Source organism: Melopsittacus undulatus, chromosome 2, assembly GCF_012275295.1.
Source record: "Melopsittacus undulatus isolate bMelUnd1 chromosome 2, bMelUnd1.mat.Z, whole genome shotgun sequence".
Lineage (NCBI taxonomy): Eukaryota > Metazoa > Chordata > Aves > Psittaciformes > Psittaculidae > Melopsittacus > Melopsittacus undulatus.
The window spans coordinates 23,542,403-23,552,056 of NC_047528.1; positions in this window are offsets into that span (position 1 = coordinate 23,542,403).

Consider the following 9,654-nt stretch of genomic DNA (forward strand, 5'->3'; position numbering starts at 1 on the left):
GGAACTAAAACATCCCTATTTTATCAACATTGTTTTCAACACAAATCCAAAATATAGCACCATACCAGCTACAATGAAGAAAATTAACTCTACCCCAGCTAAAACCAACACACTCCCATAGAAAAGTTCTTGTTTCAATTAAGCCTTTCACTACATTTCCTGAACTAAAGAAATGAGGAGGGGGGAAACAGTGTTGGAAAGAAACCTGTTCTTACAAAAAGGGGTAGAAATGGCAGCCAGGACAACACTAAATGACACCATATCTTGAGGGGAATATGCAGCTACATAGGGCATTCTCTGTCTGACACCACCTGTGTTGCTTCTACGGGTTTCACTGATGCAAGGTGGAAAACAAGAGTTGCTAAACTCAAACCAAAGCACCTTCTCCTCCTGAGACATAGTGGTTGATTACATCAATTCCTGTCAGTCAGTCAAACAGTGTAGAGGCATCCAGAGCAGTTACTTTCTGCTAGGAAACCTGAAGATGTCCCATCTCTCTGAGATGTCCCTCATCATGACAGTGTGATAGAAGATTTAAAAAAAAAAATCTGGGGAAGGATTGCTTGCAGACACAAATGTCTTGTTTTATTAAACCAAAGGCGAGAATATACGAATACAAGATCAGAGGGGACAAAGGTTTATATCACAGGCTGGAAGTCCAGAAAATGTTGACAAATGTGTTAGAACTGATTTCACATTTGTGTCCCAAACACCCTCAATTTCTACGCCTAAACAAGGAAGATTCCGGTTACTGACTCACTCCCAGGCTCCCTGCTTTAAGTGCCAGGTCGAACCACCTTCCACATCGCCAATAATAACAGTGCCTCAGGGCCAAATTAGGTACTCAGTTACACCTGTGCTCCCCCAGGCCCTGGATTAGGCTGGCTGTGATAGGGGTGTAATCCCTGTGCAGTGGCAGGGCCAGTCGGGTGTCACTGCCTGAACTCATTAGGCGATTATGCTGATGGAGTGTAAGAGGCACCAGCTGCTCCCCGCCGAGGTGCGGCACTGGTGGCCCTCGCGCACAGTGGCTGCAGCAATAAGGTTTGGAGCTAAAACACCTGAGCTAAATCAAATTACTTTGCTGACACCCTCTCTGCTCCTTCATTTCCATTTGGTTATTAATCCCATAGCTGTTTCAAGCCAGCAGTGTGAAACAGTAGGGGAAGAGGAAGTGGGGTTTCAAACACTTTCTCCAAGGGAGCCACATGCCCTCTTAAGGCAGGAAGAGGACAGTAATTTTGAACACATGATGGGTAAATTTCTATAGAAAAGTGTGTACTTTGTGCACAGGACACTTCCTGGGACTGCTGGGGTCAACCCCTACAATCCACCTAATTCTTCATTTGGAGTTGGCCCACCTGTATGTTGGACTAAGCAGTTATGTACATTATGGTACAGGCTGGCCTTTCAACATTATAAATAGTAAAAAGCTGCTTTCATGGATTTACAGGATTTATAAGAGCTAGATAGCTATCTCTTATAATAAAAAATAAAGGACTGATAGGAATGTACTGGAATGTACAGTGGCTGACTGGAAAACGAATGACAGGAGAAAACCATGAAGATAGAAAAGGCAATCTTATAAATGTCACTGCAGATGAATATATATCATCTTAGACAGAAGAATTGTTACTCCAAAAAAAGAAGATACCTTCCAGTTTAATGGGTGTCCTAAGTGCTAATGATGATGTATACTGACTGGAGATCTTCTGCATATGTTCTGGGATTGTCCAGAATACCACTTGTCTTGCAGCACATGCTAATAAGGAAATGCACAAGATCCCTTTGTAGCCTGAAGTAAAACTAATTTTCAAGACTGGTTGAGGGGGCATTATGGTTGCTCCTGTCTGACTTTTTTTTCTCAATGAACTTGCAAATACTTCACCTTTAATTTTTTAGTCTGATATCAGTTTCAATGCATTTTGATGTTGGTTGGGAAGAGACTTTATATAAAACCTGGATTTTGAAATAAATCTAATAAGTGTCAAATAATGAGATCAACATTATTTTCTGTAATAAATTAGGTGTTGCATAAGCATAAAAAAGTAAGTTTAAAATATTTTTACATATAAAGTAACTTCTAAGATGACTATGGAACTTTAAGAGGATTTTACAGAATATCACTATTCATGTACAGGCAACAGCTAAAGAAGGATTAGAGCGGCAACAGCAAAAATACAGAGTTTGTTAACTATTTTTAACCATTTACCATTTATCCATTCATCTGCTATCTAGAATTCTATCACCTAAGCCTAAGTCCATAAGTGCAAACTATGTCTAAATGTGCAATGTCAAACATGGGATCCTCACTGTTCTGTACTTCCCAACAGTGTTCAAATAACTCTAATAGCCAATTTTAGCTCAAAACCATTGTTTTGGTAAAGCAAGACTTAAACTCAAATAATTTTAAATTTTGCCTTTCTTTCTCTTCACATATTTTTGTGCAATCTTATTTATAATCATATAATATGTAATATATAAAATGAAGAAAAAAAAGAAAGTTACATTATATCCTAAGGTTATTATTGGTTTAAACAGCAATTACTAGAAATACTGGCAGTTGTCTAGAGAAAAACTTACCAGTCTTACTGGTTTTATTATGGAAGTGAAGAGGTGATGAAATACTACAACAGTTTTGTGAAGCTTTTTTGTACAATTTTTAAAAATTCTTTTTCTTTAAAAATTCTGCTGGTAATGGTGATGGACTGGACAAGTAAGAGGAGCGACTTTATCAATAAGCTACTCAGCAAAGTTTGACAGGCAGCAGACAGATAGTTTGTACGGCTTTGCTTCTAAAAGACATTTCCCAGGAAGGCTAGATGTGCGAACAGGACCTGGGCTGATCAGCACTAAGTGATATGAAACAGAAAACAAACATGAAGAACTAGAAGCAGACAACTAGGTGCTTCAGCAACCTGATTTTCCCACAGGATAATGAGAAAGGACAACTCACACCCTTGAATGGCTTTCTAAAGCTGTGCTACCAGCACTGTATTGTTTCCTTTTCAATGCAAAGGAATCAAGTTGTCCTGTAGAAATTATACAAAACACTACTGTTCAACATACTGCTCCCTGAAGTAAGACTATCCAGATGAAAGAAGCCATGGAGCAGCACCACCATCCTCTGAGTAATGCAATTGCCCCAAGCTTCTTAACAAGTAAAGCCATGTTGCTGACAAGTGCCCAATTAGCTCTGTCTTTCAAAGCCTTATCTGGGGAGACCACTGTGAAATCCCGGAAGAAAATAGGAGTGGAGCTGTCATAAAACCACCTGACTGAACTCTCTATCTTCAAAATCAGTCACTTGTAACCACAAAGCAGAGCTGGTGAGTCCACTTTTGCACCAGTTCTAGCTGATAAGTAGAAAGTGACACGTGGTAATGTTAGGGTAAATGGTTCTCAGAAAGTCTGTATCTGAATTAAGGAAAGACTAGATGTAGTCCTTGATTTCACTAACAAGCTCACGTCTCCTTATCTATCCACGACACTAGAAATCAATGTGTAATAGAGAATGAGGAGGCTAAAGGGACTCTAAACACTTACTACACAAGAAGCTTAAGATCAGTGCTCAGTGCTATTTACAGTAAGCAGAAAATGACACTTGCATACAAGTTAGTTGTGACACATTGTGGGGTTGCTTTTTAATTTTAAAATTGTTTCATATGTTTCAAAAAATTATAATCACACAGATCTCATGCAAAAGAAGACTGACAGGTATTTAGATACAGAAGGCAAACATTTTAAATTTACTTCAACACTACTAAATATAGATTATAGTGGTAGGACGTCTTACAAACAGAGAAACACATCTCATGGCAACGTTTATTTGTATATCACACTTGACACTTAATTTATCACAGTTTTTTCAGTATCTTCCAGGGAAAAAGATAACTAGATTGAAGCCTGAATTTCTAACAGAAGTCTGTGGTGACCCCCTGAATGAAATATCTGATTTATCAGCTTTTGAAGTGTAACATCTTGTTAAACATCTCCTGAAGACCAAGACTCAAAGCTTACCAATTCTAGCCCAGTATGTCCCCAAATGAAATGATTCCCATAGAGGCACATCAATTAAGGAACCTGTTACATATGTTAAAGCAATTTAGCTATTTAGAAATATGCAGGTGGTTTTCAAGTCCATTAGCTGGGACATGCTCAGCTGGGAAATGCATCCACAAAGTCCGATATTTGTATCACCCAATGCTTCAGCTAAAATCAGATATCCAAATCAGTACATATCACCCCAGCATACTTTTATTCTCAATGGAAAGATGCAAATGGGCACTCGTGGAGAGAAAGTCATTTGAACTGTTTGAGATGCCTGTCTTAGGTATCTAGCATATCTAGTGAGAGAAATCTTCCTGTGGTATTACATACTTATTTCTCTTCACTGGTAACAAATGCACCCCGGGTAACTGGCTTAGATGTAAATACCTCATATCTATACAAGTTAAGGCATTTCAAACTGGTGTTGGCCATCCAGCCAAACCTGGACTCTCTGTACTACGGGTATGACTTCTTCTCCCATCTGCCAGGTAAAGTGGGTAAGGAAGTGGAATCAGAGTGGAAAGATAGACTTTCTCTCCCCTTTTCATTCCCCTCAGGCTTCATTCTTGTCTGGATCCGTTCTCTGGATGGATTAAAGCTTAGCCACACTGTCCAATCACCCCTTCTCTGAGCCATGTTTCAGGTATCCCTGGTATAAGGTCAAAGGAGATAATGTGTAGAGAGGTTGGAGGTGGAAGGGAGTAGAAATATAAAGGACCCAAGGAGAGGGATAAGCAATAAAACCTGGCATGCTCTGCCAAGAGCAAGTTGTCACTGGGGAGCAAAGCCTGAGGAGCATGTTGTGCTCAAACAAATACATCTGGGAAACATATACTGCAAGTCAGACAAATACAAGGAGAAGGACTTTTCTAGTTGGATACTGGTGGCAGTAGTTTCAATATGACTTTTTTTCCTTCTCTATTTTTTTCTAAGTGCCTGTAACTGTGATTTCTGTTAGCATGTTGTAAATGAATAAATGGATTTGCATTTTATTGTATCCTGATTTGAATTAAAGATGATTTAATGCACCCTGCTTACAACAAAGAATTCCTTAAACAGGATACAGCAAATCTAAACCACAAGCTCATGTTACAGAAGTAAGTGCCAGACTCACTAAAACCCTACTTGAAGCTCTCCAAGGAAGAGCTAAACACACCTCCGTAAAAGGCACACAAGCCAGACCACGATCCGGGGACCAGGTGAAGAAGTGTCTCCCAGATACCAGTAATAGTAAGGAAAATTCTCCAACGTTTCTAGCAGTATTTAAGGAGCATGCTTGGATCCAGAGATATGTCATTATCTTGAGCAACTTCTGACAATTCAAAACATTAATGTAAGAGAATGTCTTTATTCACATACTGGGGAGTACTGTATCCTCAGCAGGAGTTTGCAGTCTGAACAGAAGAGAAACCCCAACATACTTCAACAAATTCTTGGTCTAAAGATAAGAGGCATATTGAAGGACAAAAACAAAACTTACAGTGTCAGGCCCTAATAAGAAATCAGAAAATAACATGTATTTTCTGTATTTTATATCTGCCTTTTAAACTTAATAGGCTAATGAAGTATACAGCTCCAACACTGTCCCATTTTCTGTTCCTTAGCTCAAATGCAGCAAGCAGTTAGAGACAAAGCAGAATTAATTTGTTAAATAATTTAACTAAGAGGGGTGAGTTAAATATGTTCCCACAAAATGAAATTCATTACACAAAAACAGCCTTGCAAATAGCACAAACACCTGCCTGAAATACCTGGAGAAACTCCACAGAGGAAATTTCAAAATCTCCTATGAAACAATAAAAGTTGTCTTGTTTATATTGTTGTGCATTTTACATTTTATTTGTTATACTGAATTTATTTTATTGTTGGAGGGGGAAGAAAACTGGGTATTAAAAACGTTTGATTTCAGTCCAACGTTTTCCATAATTTTATTTTGTCAACAGATGGGGGCATATCTACTGAGCATATAATGGGTTTATCACTTCTCTAATGCAACTGCCGCCAAATCTCTAATGTTAGTCATCTCTCAGCTATAACACTGTGAAATCCACAATAACTATATTGAAATTCACAAATGTTTCTTTATGATATTTTAAATGAAACTAAATTCTGAAAATTAACATTTCTGGTTTTGTGTAGGTGCATCCTGTAGCAAGTATTACCATTAAAGCATTACCACAAAATATTACCTTTTAATGGTAACAAGTATTACCATGAAAGCAGAATGGTTTGATGGTAATATTCATTGAGTAGAATAAGCTCCTGAACAGTTGTCAACCTTTGTTCTTAGCTAATGCTGATACAGAAGTGTATAAATGACTAAATGCAATATTTTACAATTTCTAAGGCTGGTTTGAATTATGCTACTGATACTTTAATACATATATTAGGATGGCCAGATTTTAAAATTTTATGTAGCATTTGTTTTGGAATGGAGGTAATTTCTGTGGTTATGGATTAGTAGTGCAGCTTGGATTTTCCCACTCCCTGTTACCTCAGGCTATAGCCAGAGAATATTTTTTGTTTGATATTGCCAACTTAAAATTTATAGGTGCACAGCTCACACCACCAGTTGCCAGAGGCACTCATAAACCCTTTTTTCCTAACACATACTATCAATATATATCCTGATCAGAAGTGCACACTGAAAGTAATGGCTCTTTGTTTCCCTCTGGCTGCAAAGTGCCATTGCTGGCCACACAGGATTTGGATGAGAAAGCAGTGACTGTTACTGTGTTCTGACAGATGCCTCAGCAGTTTTAACCTGCTGATACACAATACAGTGAAATAGCTCTACTTGGAGCTGTTCTACAGAACAAATTTGGCCAAAACTCATATTTGGTCTGAATGAGACCAGGACTCGGTAGTCAGTGCCTGACAGAGCTCAGAAGAGAGGGAGAGGTCCTCCTCTTCCTTCTGTGCCTAATCATGACATTACTGGCAAACTAGAATTTCTTCTGCAGAACACATTTTTTTTCTGAAATCTGAGAAGTCTGGAAGAAACATCTTTTCAAATAGAGATTCTACCAGAGAAAGGAAGCCTGGAGCTGTGTCTGTAAGGTGCTGATCTGTGATTTGAGGGAGTCCTTAGAGCAGTTCTTAAATGTCAAGAGTAGTTTGAAGAAGACTGAGCAGAGTGTGACTTCTGAGTGGGTACTGCTCACATACCCCTGTACACATATAAGAGTGGGAGGAGCTGACCGTTCATCAAAAGTGTTCAAAAATAGGCTTTTACTGCATTCTAGTGGTAACAAACTTATCCTAAACCATAAGAGTCGTTACCAGAAAACATTAAAATATCTGTCCCTTATTCAAATCTGCCATGGAAAGACCTTTGCAACATCATGAGAGCCCAGCTAGGCTCCAAAATTTATGCTGTGTGGAGGTTTGTAATAAAGGCATAGAAGTAGAATGGAGGCTAAGCCTGACAAACATCTGCCCAAGAACAAAGCAGATGGTGAAAACCATCTTCATCTGCCCAGGCCTACAAATGCTGTCTGCACTCTTCCTGCCACAGAAAGAGAATGCTAAATTCTCAGCTTTCACCATCTCCTAAGACTTGGTTAGAAATGTGGAACAGTTGAAAAATACTTTAGACTGTATAATTTAGGACATCATAAAACCAGTAGGAGAGTTTGAGAATTATTCAGATTTATGAGCTGATAGAAGTTACTTAAGAGTCCATACAGTCAGAATCTCTTGCACGAAGTCAAAATGCTTAAAGATCAAAGTATCTGTATCAGAGTTATCACCAGGCATCAAAAAAATCCCATGACATACAACAGATGCCTCCTCTGTCTGCCCTCAAATTGTCAAGAGTTACCAGTTTTCAGTGCTATCAGGCAGGGCACACACAACATACACATGTAACATAGAAGGGGGGGGGATACTGCGGGAAAAAAAAAAATTACTGAACAAGTGTTTGGATGGAACATTAAAATAGGTGAAATTGTACGTGCCCCTGCTGACTTTTGCTCTTTACATTCATAATTTTCATGTTTATATTCATAATTTTAATTTCTGGGCTGCATCAAAAGAAGCGTGACCAGCAGGTTGAAGGAGATGATCCTCCCCCTCTACTCTGCTCTCGTGAGACCTCACTTAGAGTATTGTGTGCAGTTCTGGTGTCCTCAACATAAAAAGGACATGGAACTGTTGGAACAAGTCCAGAGGAGGGTCACGAGGATAATCGGGGACTGGAGCACCTCCCGTATGAAGACAGGCTGAGAATGTTGGGGCTGTTCAGCCTGGAGAAGAGAAGGCTGCGTGGAGACCTCATAGCAGCCTTCCAGTATCTGAAGGGGCCTACAGGGATGCTGGGGATGGACTTCATTAAAGACTGTAGTGACAGGACAAAGGGTAACGGGCTGAAACTTAAACAGCAGAGGTATAGACTGGATATGAGGAAGAAATTCTTTACTGTTAGGGTGGTGAGGTACTGGAATGGGTTGCCCAGGGAGGCTGTGAATGCTCCATCCCTGGCAGTGCTCAAGGTCAGGTTGGAGGAAGCCTTGGGTGATACGGTTTAGTGTGAGGTGTCCCTGCCCATGGCAGGGGGGTTGGAACTACATCATCATAAGGTTCTTTCCAACCCTAACTATTCTATGATTCTATGATTTTGTGTTATACATACCATTGTACATAGAATTCTAAACATTAGGAAGTATGCAGATTTCCAGCAGTTATGGTGAACAACAAGCACACCTAAGCTGATGCAGAAAATGCAACAAACTACTAATATGCCTTTAAAGGAAGTATTATCTTCATTGTCAGGTAATGAGGGTCCTGCAAATTACAATACTGGAAATGAACATAGAATCATAGAATCACAGAATAGTTAGGGTTGGAAAGGACCTTAAGATCATCTAGTTCCAACCCCCCTGCCATGGGCAGGAACACCTCACACTAAACCATGGCACCCAAAGCTCTGTCCAACCTGGCCTTGAACACTGCCAGGGATAGAGCATTCACAACTTCCTTGGGCAACCCGTTCCAGTGCCTCACCACCCTTACAGTAAAGTACTTCCTTATATTCAATCTAAACTTCCCCTGTTTTAAAAAGTTTTAACCCATTATCCCTTGTCCTATCACTACAGTCCCTAATGAAGAGTCCCTCTCTGGCATCCTTATAGGCCCCCTTCAGATACTGGAAGCCTGCTATGAGGTCTCCATGCAGCCTTCTCTTCTCCAGGCTGAACAGCCCCAACTTTCTCAGCCTGTCTTCATACAGGAGGTGCTCCAATCCTCTGATCATCCTCATGGCCCTCCTCTGGACTTGTTCCAACAGTTCCATGTCCTTTTTATGCTGAGGACACCAGAACTGCACACAATACTCCAAGTGAGGTCTCATGAGAGCAGAGGGGCAGGACCACCTCTTTTGACCTGCTGGTCACTCTCCTCTTGATGTAGTGACCATCACACAAATACACATGGCTTTCTTTAGGAAGTAATCTCCATTTTGGTTATTCGTTCTTACATAGAATCATAGAATCATAAAATTGCTTTGGTTGGAAAGGACATTAAGATTATCTACTTCCAACCTTACACTAGACCATGTCACCAAAGGCTCTGTCCAACCTGGCCTTAAACACTGCCAGGGATGGA